Raw genomic sequence first — 13510 nt, 5'->3', positions numbered from 1 at the left:
TTGAGTGCTTACTGTATTCACAGTCAGTCCAAATGTATTTTGAATTGCAAAGATGTTGTCATAAAACAGAGGCTCAAAAGCTCCAGAACACACAAGGAAGCAAACTGCCAGTGTGACTAGAGAGAACAAGCGCTAGTGTTTTTTTGAACTGCAGTGTCAACACCAAATTAGTCAAGTCGGCATCTGAGACACTTGCACCTCTTTGGAGAAGCTTTGTCATTAATTGCGGGCATAGACAAGGAACACTGTTTACACGTGTATTTTACTTGAACAGCTCATTTCTTTAACTTTCCCAAAAAAAATTCAAAGTTTCTCAAAGATTCTTGCTAAACACATTCTCAACAGTCAGAAAGCAGCATATTTCCAGACAGAAGAGAAGCAGGGGGTAGGAATTTCTTCATAGCGCCATATTAGCGATGCTCTACTGAACGTCCTTCTGAATCGGAACAAAAAAAGTGGCTTTGCACGGGCAAAAATGCTGCTGAGCCTGGCATGAACAGTGTTTTCAACTTCCTATCGTGCACCCAAGGCCCTGCTGTGAATGATCAAAACACATCAGAGTCTTGGCTCTCATAGAGAGAAGTGTGTTCAGTTTTCATCCTGCTGAGCTTGATGTGTCGAATGTTTTGCTGCCCGAGGTGCGACTATTCCTTATCAATGTATACAGATATATAAATCCACAAAGGAGGAAACTTGCTGGAGGTTTTGGCAATACAAGAGTCCGTGCTTATGGATCCAAAACAAAGTGTTAATTAGTTGAAAAACATTTGGTTATTTGCACTGCTTTTGTTAATTTCCCTTGAGGCAAAAGTCTAGTTTAATTTTTCCAGTGTGATCAGATCTTGCATCATTCACAGTTGAGTCCAGAAGTATTTGGAGAGATTTTATTTAATTTTTTTCAACCTAATGGTGGCCTTCTTATTTCCATTTAGATCTTATTGGACTATATATTGGTAGCTCCATTCAAACATCTATCAGGGCATGATATAAACTCCAAACTTGAATCTGTTTCAATAGTCTTGGAGAACATGCAAACTCCACACAGGTGGGGCTGGGATTTGAACCGTGGTCCTCAGAACTGTGAGGCAGATGGGCTAACTAGCTGAATTGAACATCTGAAATAAATTCTTCTTTGATATTTCAATTTATTAACCTTTCTATGCAACATGTTAGCTGAATTAGATTTCGATAGTGGGCTTTATTAATGTGCATGGTTGCTGAATGTACACGACTGAGACAACTATTTGAATCCAGTCATGCACTCGAGTGTATTCACCAACACAGGCCTGTTTAATGTGAATAGTGTGTGCATATTAGCATTTTAGTGAATCAAACCATCTGAGTCCGTCTTTCAGTCTGTGCATGTTCATTTCATGGATACTAATTATCACTTGACTGGTTAATGGCAAAAATGTTATACAGTACTCAGGCTTGATTTTAGAATGTTCAAAATAATTAAGCATCACAGCACCTAATACCAGTGAACTAGAAGGAAATAATTAGGGGGGAAAAAAGTTAGTTTTCATTCATATAATGGTACATTACGGCTGTTCAGACCTACAGTAATTCAGCCAACACTTTAAACCATTATAATGGAAGAAGGTAAGAACAGCAGGCCCTCGGGCGGCTCCTCCTGCGGAGTGTGCGTCTCCTACCAGGCAAACACATCAAAAGCCTCAGCATTCATTATGTAAAATGGCACAGCTGAGAGGGGACTGATATACAAGTAAATACAATGGGGGTAATATGGAAGAACACTATTTGATTTTATTAGGCTGCTGCAAAGCAACCACTGCCTGTAATTAGGGGAGCAGCGGGGGATCCACAACACAACAGTGTGCACCTATTAGTGGAGGCTCACAGGTAAACAGACAACCTTTGCATATTTCACTTCACGTGTCAATTAAAAAACAAAATCTAGGACGTTCTTTTATTTTTTGCTGGATGAGGGCCTATTCACAAAAAAAAGTGGCCTACTTGTACAAAGCCTCACTAGCACCTTTCAGCCACCAGAGAGTGCCCTCCTCTTGCATATCAAAAAAAGCCAACAGTTTTTGTTGCTGTGTTGAAATTCGGGAAAGACAAAATTAGGACAATTTTCACTCATTCTCACTTTAACAACCTTGGGATTTCTCCTTGGCAATCAGCCAGGAAAGACGAGAACGAAAATGAATGATAATAATGAAAAAGATACTGATTAGCTGCACTGAAAGAAAGGTACATTATGCAAGCATAACCTTATTCTAAATACATATACAGTGATAATGATTGAGTTTCATTTCAAGGTAACTCGGCAAGACAAAAACGTTCATATACTACAATCATTTGTTGGTATTGAATTTTTAATTAACATTTAAGATAGTTGGGAAATGCATGCATCCATGGATTTTTCCATACAATTTCTTTTTGTTTATCACACAATTGATTATTGGATTTGCGTCTTCATGTTTATTTATGAGCTGCCTTAGAGCCTGATGGAGAATACACAGGTTGGATCAATGCGAATCTTATAGTCCTATCATCTCCTCAACTGGTCAATTAGACTTTAGTCAAATGTTCAGGTTTGGGTGTTTTACTCCTGCCCGCTCAGTAGCAGAATGTAACAGCCCTCCCAATACTGACCTTTTAATTACGACAAACATGCTTGATGAGTTTGAAGCTTGATTACTTGGACTTCATCGTCAGTTTGTGAGCTACAGTGACTCCCAGAGGCACAATTTGGCACCTCTAAAGACTCCCAGCCAATGTGTTGAGCAATCACATTTCCTCTGCAGTGTACAACCAAACAGGTAGAAGCACCCAAATGCAAGTAGGTGCTTGTGAATCATACTTTTTATCATCAGCCTGAACAAACAGGGCTGGTTATAAAGTTTTAATTTCTGTCTGTACTTACTGACAGAACATGACTGAGAGGAGACTGATAAAAAAAGAGCTTTGTGTGTGAATTTTTGTGGAGATTTGTTTTCTACCAGGGTAGTTGGTGGTTGTCACTCCTCTGACCAGGGTTTGTTCTGCGGTGCTGATTGGGAATGTTTTGCTCTGAAAAAGCAAAGTGTCTGATTTTTGTGGTTTATGATCCTCTCGTTGTTTGGATGCGTGAGTCACAGTGACATGCACTGACGTTCCCGCTGCACGAGGCCCTCACTTCCTGTGTGATAGTGCTGATGCTAGGCCTCCTGCAGGTGGGAGTTATTGTTGATAAGCTTTCTGTGCTGAACTGCATGTTGACTTCAACGTGTGCCAGGAGCAGCCTTCACACTATTTTTAGACGGGTACAGCTGCTCCTGAGTGCCCACCTCTCAAAGCAGGCATTCTCCAGCGATTTATGGCATGGGCCCATTAGAAGCAGCTGTAGTGTCTTAACACTTGCATGTCCAAGTAGAGCAAGCTGAGGTACCAGGGCATCGCATATAATGCGTTTATGACGGTGCCCATTCCCAACAGCTGACACAGCGTGGAATGCAGTTATCAGAGAGCGGGATGCTGCTAGATGATGAAACCACAAGCGATGAGTAAGCCTCCGGTCACAGAAGCACCTGAGTTCGAAACAATCGACATTTGTGGTGAGCGGCTTGCACACGGCACTATGTGTCCTAGAGCAGTACAGTACACACACATCTGATGGCTGAAACAAAGCTAGACAAGTTGTTTCATAGCAAAGTTACTCTGTGTTCCAGCCATTCCCTAATCTTTGCGTGTACAAAAAAAATAGATTATTATATTTCTATGCCTAACATGGGGGCATAGTGCTTAACACGTGCACCTCACAGTCACAGTCGAGAGGTCCCGGGTTTGAATCTCGGCTGAGACCCCGAGGTACTCCCGCTTCTTCCCACATTCCGAAAACAGCATGCTAGGTTAACAGTGATTGACCATAGGTGTGAATGTGAGCAGTTGTTTGGCTAAACTGTATGTGCCCTGCGATTGGCTGGCAACCAGTCAAGGTCCAGGGGGTACTACGCATTAAATAATATGAAATATTAAATAGATGGGGGAATGAAAGAAAAATAGCATCAACATCTTGTTCTAGTGGGCCGCTGCACTGGGCCTTTAACGTAAAATCACTACAGTGTCAAAGTAAAACAACGGCAAGGAAATGAGATCATCAGGTGTGCCGCAGGACAATATCAAATTTCACTTAATTGGTCCAAAAATTATTAATTTCCTACAAATAAAATCTCTGTTCACATATCTATGCCAGCGACGTATAGTGACAGGTGGCAGGTCCAGTGCTCTTCCACATGATGGCAGATAGTACAAAATTAACCAGTTGCTTTTCATAAACAAAATGCTGTAATAGCTTTGTGTTCAACTAAACAGGCAGATTTTATGCTGAGATAGTTAATTCATTTAATAATTTCACAACTGTATATTTTGTGCAAGTTTTGTTTGATATTGTGCTGTGAGATTTTGTTGTCAAATATGTGCCTTGGCTTAATAAAGGTCCGGCAACACTGATGTATTCAGTCGAACGTTTTGGGGTTTGGCCCTCTAAATGTCGAACATCGTAGTTCTCTGCCGCTGTTGGCTGTCAACGTCTTTGTTGTCTGCATTATTCAACAGGACACCTTATCAACCAGGTCGACCCGCATTAGCCGTCTCCACTGTGTGTGGCACACAATGATGTTCTGCGCTGTTCACCGTTAACTCTGGTGTCTATTTCAGCAGCTCTCTATCCATTTATTGATGCATGTCTTCCATTGATTCAGCCATTGATCTGCCTTGTAATCCATTACCCATCTGTCTGTCTCAGCAGGCTTTCAAATGATCCATAGGATTGAGCTATTACAGCGAGTAGTGGTGAAGTCCAAAGGTTGGTGATACATTCACGAAAAAGTGTGTGTGTGTGTGTGTGCATGTGCGTGTGTGTACATGCATACATGTGTGTTGTTCTTGGCTCGTCAGACTTGGAAGAGTACGACAAGGGTGTGTATTTGTGGAATAGGAATAAAGAAGCCTACAAAAACAAAATGTAGAGCTGGGAATCACTCCTCAATAATGCTTTGATGATGACTAAAGAAACGATTATCAACCCACTTGTGAGTGTAATTCATTTCACACTATGTTTAATGCGATTCTGCGGCTATTCTGCTCCTAAAAAAGTCTGGTCAGATTATCCATCCCTCTACTTTCATATCACTTATGCTGTTCAGGGTCGCGGGGTGCTTGAGCCTATCCCACTTGGCTTTGGGTGAAAAGTGGACTAGTCCCTGGACTTGAACGCCAGCCAATCACAGGGTACTGGTCAAATTGTTTGCATAACATCAAACAAAACATTTTTTGACTCATAGTATGGGGTTTAGAATACATCACATTGTCTGTACATATGACATTACACTAAACAGTCTAACATACAGGGTGGATATCCTTTTGTTTTTGGACACAAGGTTTATGTTTCATTCATGTCAATGCTTTGGCCTCTGCTGTTTATAGTATATGGATCTTTAAGCACTGTTTCCAAATTTAATCATTTTAAACCAAAACCAAACACCATCAGGAGGTGTGGTGTTATGACCTGTTTGTAATTATTTGTTTTTAAATATCTCCCAAAAATAGTTTGCTGATTTCTGTCCAGCCGAGAGTATTGGGGGGGGGGAATCTGTTAAAACTATGTACTGAATAAAACATTAAATTATATAAATAAATAAATACATTTTAACTAAATTATGTAAAGGTACGGTAATAATATTCTTAAAGAGTGGAGAGAAACAGCTAAGCTTGAATTGTTTTCCTTTGACAATTTTCTAAATAATAAATAAAACATCACACACAGTATACATGTCTTACGAGTACGGACTAATTGCTATTTTTGTCTCCAAAGCAACGCTGTAATGTCCTTTTAATCCACTGCTGTTTGTGTAACACCACGTTTTAAATGAATATTTAAATATTGTGCAAAAATATACATATTTTGCACAGCCATCACATCTCTCCAATAAACTCCTGAGCAAAATACAGGTTTGCATTTATTTTTATAGCATGGTCAGCATGGCAGCACGGTCAGGTTTTGCACGATAACATTTGAAGCATCCTATAAGAACACACTTGGAAGGAACAAAGAAAATGCCAGCAGCTGGAGGGTGCTTCAGATTGAGATGCAAGATGGATTCATATATATTCATGAATTCAGTTAGAAAAGTCAGACGTCAGCAGTATGATTGTATAACTGTTTTAGCTAAACTGGCGCCACATTCAGACACATTTTGGTGGGAAATACAGCCATGATGCACCGAACAGCCGATACCTTAAGGCCAGTAAATCCACAGTAGAGTCAAGTGGTGGTTATGCCAAATCTCTTAGATTTACAGGTAATGGGATGACTATAATTTGTCCTCGGATAATCAATTATATGTTTAATTAAAGTAGACATATAGATAATTGAACTATTGACTGGCTTCACTGAGTTCTATTTGTCTTCTGACTCAGGGAGGGCACCGCTGGAGTCGTAGCACATTTAGGCTGAGATCGTGATGAGAGTGGAAATCAGTCTTTTCCTCAACTTGACAGAATCCTCTGATGAGCCTAACGTCTGACTGAGTGAGATGTTTTTTTTTTTTTTTGTGAACTTTTGTCACTTCTTGCTCCTTCCTCAGGATAAGAACTACAAGCTCACAAAAAAGGAACACCCGCAGCACCGTGTTTCAAACTATCATGTTTTTTTTGTTTTTTTTCCATGTCAGTCTGTGGATACATGTCAGCAGCCGTCTAAAAGGTGCTGACAATGCTGTCCAGCAGCCTGCTGCCTGTGTGTGAACTTAGATTTAGCTCAAGGGTATAGCTACCCGGCTAATTTGATGGAGCACCAAGAAGGAAACAAATTGGCCTGACGTCTCATACTCTGCCTTGTCTTGATTGTGTGACGACTTCCACTGCTAATATGCTACGATGGGTAGACCTGCCCCACGAGAGTGTGCGTGAGAGTGACAAAGAGAGAGAGAGAGAGAGAGCGAGAGAGAGAGAGGATGGGGGAAGGGTCTCAGTTTGCAAGATCAGCAGAAGTGGAATTGCTTTGATTCAGTTAACTGCAGAGTTGGAGCGTGATGTGGAATTCTATTTATCACAAGTGGGCTTACCACTACAGTACCGACTATATTTTACTCTCATTCTCGATATTGTGCTCAAAGATGTTCCATCGTAAAAATGCACTTATACTCCCATCTGGAATTTCATGTGTTCAGTAAAACAAGTAGATGTATATTTTCTACTTTAAAATGGATCATTTAAATAGCACCGTTATTTATTTTTCCCTTTAAACTATGAACACCGTTAACATTACCCAGGAAAATTGCACGCTGCATCACAAAGCTGCTGAGTTCTAAAAGTCTGCTTGGTAAAACTTAACATTACCGGTAATCACAAATGTGCATATTTAAGGACTTATCCTCCTTAAATCCATTCTGTGATTTTTTTGTTGTTGTTGTTAGTTTTTGTTTTGTTTTGTTTAAGATGAGAACTTGGTTGCAGTTTTGCATTTTTAGCAACATCAAGACAAACTGCCATACAGATAGGCCTCACATTGTCCGTCAGTGAGATACAGTAGTATATTTTAAAAGGACATGTTGTCAGTGGATATTCTTTCTTTTTTTGTCTCTAAATGTATCCATGGAGTTGTAGAACATTTCTTTCTCACGGTTTATCACAGTAGCCTCATTTCCCCTATATACTTAGTCATTTTGCTGATCCACTCACTTTTTGGTATTTCAGTATTCTTATCATTCACCGCCAGTAAGAGGATCCATTTTACTTATTTGTTCGCAGTGTGGCTGGAGCCTAAGTCAATAACTCCACAATGAATTTGGAGGATGGGGGGCAAGTTGAGGAGGGGCAGCTAGTTAGCGGAGGTGATGCTACTGGTGGGGCAGGACACCTTTTTATCCAGACTCAGCAAGGGTAAAATGTCAAGCATTTCTTAGGCAAGCGGCTCCGTAGGGTTCTATTCAAAGCTTTAATCTTAAATGAGAGCATTGCACATTGATATTCCAGAGGCCTCTTTGCCCTTCGTCTCTCAGCTACTTTCATTTAGAGGACAGCCGTGCTGCACCAGAGCATGGGGATTGCTTTGTCAGACAGCCAAGAGGCAAAAGGCAAGGTCAACCTCTCTTTGTGATGCTGCTTCACAATGGAGGGAAGGCATCACCTTTCTGACTGCTTTTTGTGGATCAAATTTGCATCTTCATTAATTAAAAGGAAGGAAAATTATCTCTGTGTGTTTGCACTCTCTGGGAATAAACTCAGGCAGCACAGTGGACTAGTGGTTGGCCTGTCGTCCTCACAGTTCTGAGCTTCGAGGGTCCTCTTCCTGTGTGGAGTTTGCATATTCTCTCATGCTTGCGTAGTTTTTTTCGGGGTACTCCGGCTTCCTCCCACATTCCCAAAGGATCCACGCTAAGATACAGTAGTTGAAGATGAAATTGTTATGCATTTAAATGGTTGTCTATACTGTATGTGCCCCGCATTTGGCTGGCAACCAGTCCAGGGTGTACCCCATCGCTTGCTCAAAGTCAGCACACCCTAAAGAGGATGGATGGAAATACACTACATTGACAAAAGTCTTTGGACAGCCATCATAAAGTTAGGCTTGGCTCCTTTTTACCTCAATCTTAGTTCTAATCATTATATTTTGGACAATTCTAGGCTTCAAACTATGTGTTAAGTCCCCTGTTTCCTGTTCCAAATGCCTTAAACGTGTAGTTCGGTGAGGTTGGTGTGTAAGCACTTGACTTTAAACTTGCCCGGTTTAGATTTTCTAACTGGCAGATGGATGTGAGGGAACAAGAGAGAGCGTCTTCAGTCTGGTTCACAAGACAGAGCTGAACTGTAAATGTGCATGCAAATGTGATAAATTCACGTTGAAAAATGTTTGTTCTTCTAACTAACAAATAAATTGTGTATTAACTTTTAGGATAAACACGATGAACGGCTAGAGATTACTGCTTGCAAGGCGGGTGACCCAGCATTCAGACTTTATGCAACTCACTATTTAACATTCTTAATTGGCATACAACGAACAGTAAAGCACAAAAACGGTTAGTTTGATGCCGAGTGACTGACCAAAATTACAGTTTGTGCTTTGGATTGGAGTCACTCACATAAAGACTTCACGCACCTCACTTTCCAGTGTACATCTACCTTTTGTCCTTTATTATTACTGTTGGCTTAACCATTAATTACTGAGCAATGTTGTTGTATGGTCATCATCACACTTTTCCTCTTTGCCATCACCAGTACCCTACCTACACCAGTGATTCTCAAAGTGTGGTATGCATAACACTAGTGGTATCGGGCTCCCTCTAGTGGTACAGTAGAATTAAATGAATTAAAGTCCCAGTAAAGTGAAAATAATTGTCTTGTAAATTTGATACACAACAGAGAAGTTTTGGTAACAACGCTGTCAAATTTGAATCATTAAAAAAATATAAAATGAGGCTTCAAAATTGTGTAAAATCTACACATTCTCTCTGCTTTCAGATCCTGTGGGCTTCTTTGTTGAATCCTTTAAAAACCACGTCCTGCTCAATTGTCAAACAAATACTGCACATCTTTCTTATGCCAACATATTCCTACATGTTTGAGCCGCAAAAAAATATATCCACTTTAAGCCTCAGATGGCTGGAATACAGTATATCCCAGCAAGTTGTCGCGGGACCTCCCACGGGAAGCGCTAGCCAACAGCTAGCTCGGAAGCTAATGGGCAGTCGACTCGTCAGCAGCATGACCTCCTCGCTTGGTGTTGTGGTGTGCGGGTCTACAGGGACAATTCAGGGAAAGTCAATCGTTTATTAAACACAGCGGCACAAGTCATTCAGCCACAGGCATTTGCTAGTTATATACATCATTGAAGGAGAAAATCAATCAATCAAAATGTTTGATTATTTTTAATTGTATTCAATTATGTCATTACTGTATGTTTTTATAAAGTATAATAATATAGAGTGCTATTTTTCCTTATTAAAAACACTACATTTTTGGGGGGGTTGGTTGGCATTTCATTCATTTCAATGATGAAAGATGATTTGAGAAGTGTTCTGAGTTAAAAGCATGGTCAAGGAATGAATTAAACTCGTATCTCAAGACACCACTTTACAATACACTTACATTATGTGCAATACATGTAAATTACATCATTATTTAAGTACTGTTTTTTTAAATATTTTACTCTAATATGTGATAATGCATGAATTGCAAAGTTTTACAGTGGATAACAATAATATTAAATATACTTTTAGGTTAAGCCTCTGTCTCATTTTTTTATGAACACTTAAGGCCTTTTCACACTGCATTTAGCAGAGCACGTTGCATGCTGGCAGGCAAGGTGCTGCGGCAGCACCGCGAAGGCACCACTCTTGAATTGAAAATTGTTTAATGAGGGAGCGGCCCCGTTGTGGTGACAAATGGAGAGATGGTGGTGATGGAGAGATGGTGGAGTAGTAGTAACAGAAAAAGATTTTAGTGGAGTTGAACAGTAATCGGCATGGAGAAAACATGTTCGGTATCTTAGTAACTAGCGGCAAATATGGACACGCTTGTTGTCACCGTTATCCCTGTGCGGTACTGTGTCCTACCTCGCGGTGAACGCTACGAAAACCAAGTGCAGTGTGAAAAGGGCTTTATTTCTACTATGTTGCTGTATTTTAATGTTGGTCATGATTAGTGGTACTTGGAAAGCTGAGTAATTTTTGAAGTGGTACTTGTAAAAAGTTTGAGAAACACTGCCCTACAAAATAGTAAAAAGTAAAAAAAAGAAAAGAAAACACCCCTGAGTTATTTCCTCAGATTGATCTGAAGTCTCATGGGATTTGCTGAGGTGTTGTGATATGTGCATAGGACGTGTGTATATTACTAGTTTCAGAATCGTATCACACCATCAATATCTGCTTCAATTACTTAGAAAGAGCTTTATCAAACATGTCCATCCATCCATTTTCTGTACCGCTTATCCTCACCTTGTGTGCCAAAAATTCCAGACTGTGTGCACTGTGGCTCACAGTTTATGAAGTGGCACCCCGTAATGCTCTCACAAAGTGGCCAGTAGATGCACTGATAAGGAGCATGTGATCAAGTAAGGTGAGGAGTGAGAAGAGGAAAGTGTGGGATGACAACTCTCTCACTACTCCTGTGGGAATTCTTGTCGTGCCACCTTTCCAAAGGCGACAAATACACATAAACACACATAAAACCTGTTTACCTCGAAGATCATAGCCCCTATCTGTGATCCTGAGGACCAGGATTGCCTCCATTTCTCATGATCCTGTATCTGTCCACTGCTGACACAGATATACTGTCGAGATAGCGGCACAGATAGGTAGGTGTGTGCATGTTGAAGTAGCCCTAAAGGCGAGCGGCTCTGAAAACATAAAGACTGAAGGCATAACTAACACACTTTTGTCTTTAACCTCTCATTTATTTGACAACTATTAACTGGAAACGTTTTTGCAGAAAACTCCAGCCCCCCTTCAAGTCTAACAAATCCAGATTGAAGTATTATACTTTCTATGATTTGTTTTACTACAGATTCTTGTAGAGTAACTGTAGTTCTGACAGATCTATCGGGTGATCGGGGCTTGATAAAGCATCAGTGAAAATGCTCCAATTTCAAAGTCTGCTCTGGCTGTGTGGGAAAGCCCAATGCTTGTGCTTTCCACCGCTTCAACCAATCAGCCACCAGCAGCCTTTACAAACACCTCAGCTGTAGCCACCGTATCAACACAGTTCAACAGCACATCTTCCCTGACAACACAGCCGCTCAACTCCTCAGCAAGGGGCCACATTTTCTAAGCAATCAATAAAGACTTCCAATGAGGCAGTAATAAAAGACACAATTCAAAAATGCGCAAGCTTGTTTCAAACAGGAAACAGAAGAACTCTGTCCAAAGAATAAATATCCTATTTCACACTTCAGCCATAGATGTCATAATCAAGTGTCCTTAAAATAATAACTGGCAAAAGTCATATGGATGCTGACAATGTTGTATGGAAAAAGGATCCACACGAGTCAAGGCTGTTCCTCCTAGGATTTAAATATAGCCCCACGCGCCATTACTGCTGTCACTCACACACTTGCGCTGCCCTTTTGACCTCACATTCACAAAAGAGACTTGAAGCTGACACCCGTAGAGCAAATGTTTTGCACCACCACAGCCAAACTGTGCCAAGCATACAGTTTTTGGGCTTTGATATTATTAAACAATGCATGGCTGCATGGTTACTTCTGTCCAGGGGGATAATTGACTGTTTTTGTTGTTTCAATAGACAAAATATAATTCATAAATAAAAAAATAATCTGCAATATAGATTTTTTTGTTTTATTTTATTTCTCACCAGGACATCCTTTATTGCTCAGTAAATAAATAATGCATGAATCTTAATGAAAAAATTAGCATATGCACTGCCACTAAGTATGCACCATATCTATGAAGTTGTACATTCTGGTGTTGATCCTAATTAGAATTTCCTCTGCTCCTCTCCTGAATGCTATTCTAGTTTGTCATAGTGTCATTTTCACTCATTTGTCTGATTTGTGTGTGTTCACTTGCAGGTCGTGTGAACACATACGGGAAACAAAGAAACAGGGGGGGGGGGGGTCTTGCGCCAACTATTAAGACAGTTGAATGTTGCTTAACATCTGATGGTGTTGCAGGCTCAGGTCAGAGCTTGTTGGGTTTTGAGTCAAAGGCCACCAACACATGTTGTCGTACAGCCTGGACATGTTAGTGCCAGAGGCTGCTTCTCACTAACGTGTGGGCAGTGTCCTTCTTTACATACTTCTCTTTCTCCCAGCTGCTGCTGTATCTGAGCTAAGGATGGAACCATCGTCATGACGAGTGTGAATAATATTGAAGAGTGTCTTGACTTTTATTTTCTGTGGAATCTCTTCATTACAGGCAGCGGTGTAGTGGCTTTTTAAGTGATCATTTTGTATGGGATTTTATAGTATAGAGCAGTGGCTCTTAACCTTGTTGGAGGTACGAAACCCCACCAGTTTCATCTGGAGTTCACAGAAACCTTCCTAATTTGAAAAATACATTTTATTTTTTAGTTTTATTTCAAACTCAAAACAGGTATATATATTTATTGTCTGTGTAGATTGTCAGTCATCCAGGTCATGCACAAAATGAACCACGCATCAGTTGCACACAAAATCATTGTGTTAAAAGAACAAAACCAACAAAACTTGAATTTCACACAAAAAAAATAAAATAAAAAATTCATTCATCCATCCATCCATTTTATGTACCGCTTATCCTCACTAGGGTTACAGGCGTGCTGCAGCCTATCCCAGCTATCTTCGGGTGAGAGGCAGGGTACACCTTGAACTGGTCGCCAGCCAATTCCAGGGCACATATAAACAATTCAATGAAAGTTTACTCGAAGTGAATGTGAATTTTGCTGTTGCCATTCACCTTGGTAAGTGGCACTCTCATGTCAGAGGAACACCCTTCGTTGTAAAAATTCACAACAAAATCTGTTCCTTTTCTCAATGTTATTTCTACAATCCTCGAAAAGGGTTCAT

At 40.3% G+C, this 13510-nt stretch overlaps 1 long non-coding RNA gene across 3 annotated transcripts in view; it reads right to left on the bottom strand.

Moving 5' to 3' along the window:
• Positions 1-13510, bottom strand: part of LOC133483473 (uncharacterized) — a 36056-nt gene that overhangs the window by 3748 nt on the left and 18798 nt on the right. The window lies entirely within an intron of this gene.

Source organism: Phyllopteryx taeniolatus, chromosome 9 (assembly GCF_024500385.1).
Source record: "Phyllopteryx taeniolatus isolate TA_2022b chromosome 9, UOR_Ptae_1.2, whole genome shotgun sequence".
In the NCBI taxonomy this organism is placed as follows: domain Eukaryota; kingdom Metazoa; phylum Chordata; class Actinopteri; order Syngnathiformes; family Syngnathidae; genus Phyllopteryx; species Phyllopteryx taeniolatus.
Note: the sequence above shows the minus strand (reverse complement) of the source record. Positions and strands in the feature narration are given on the sequence as shown.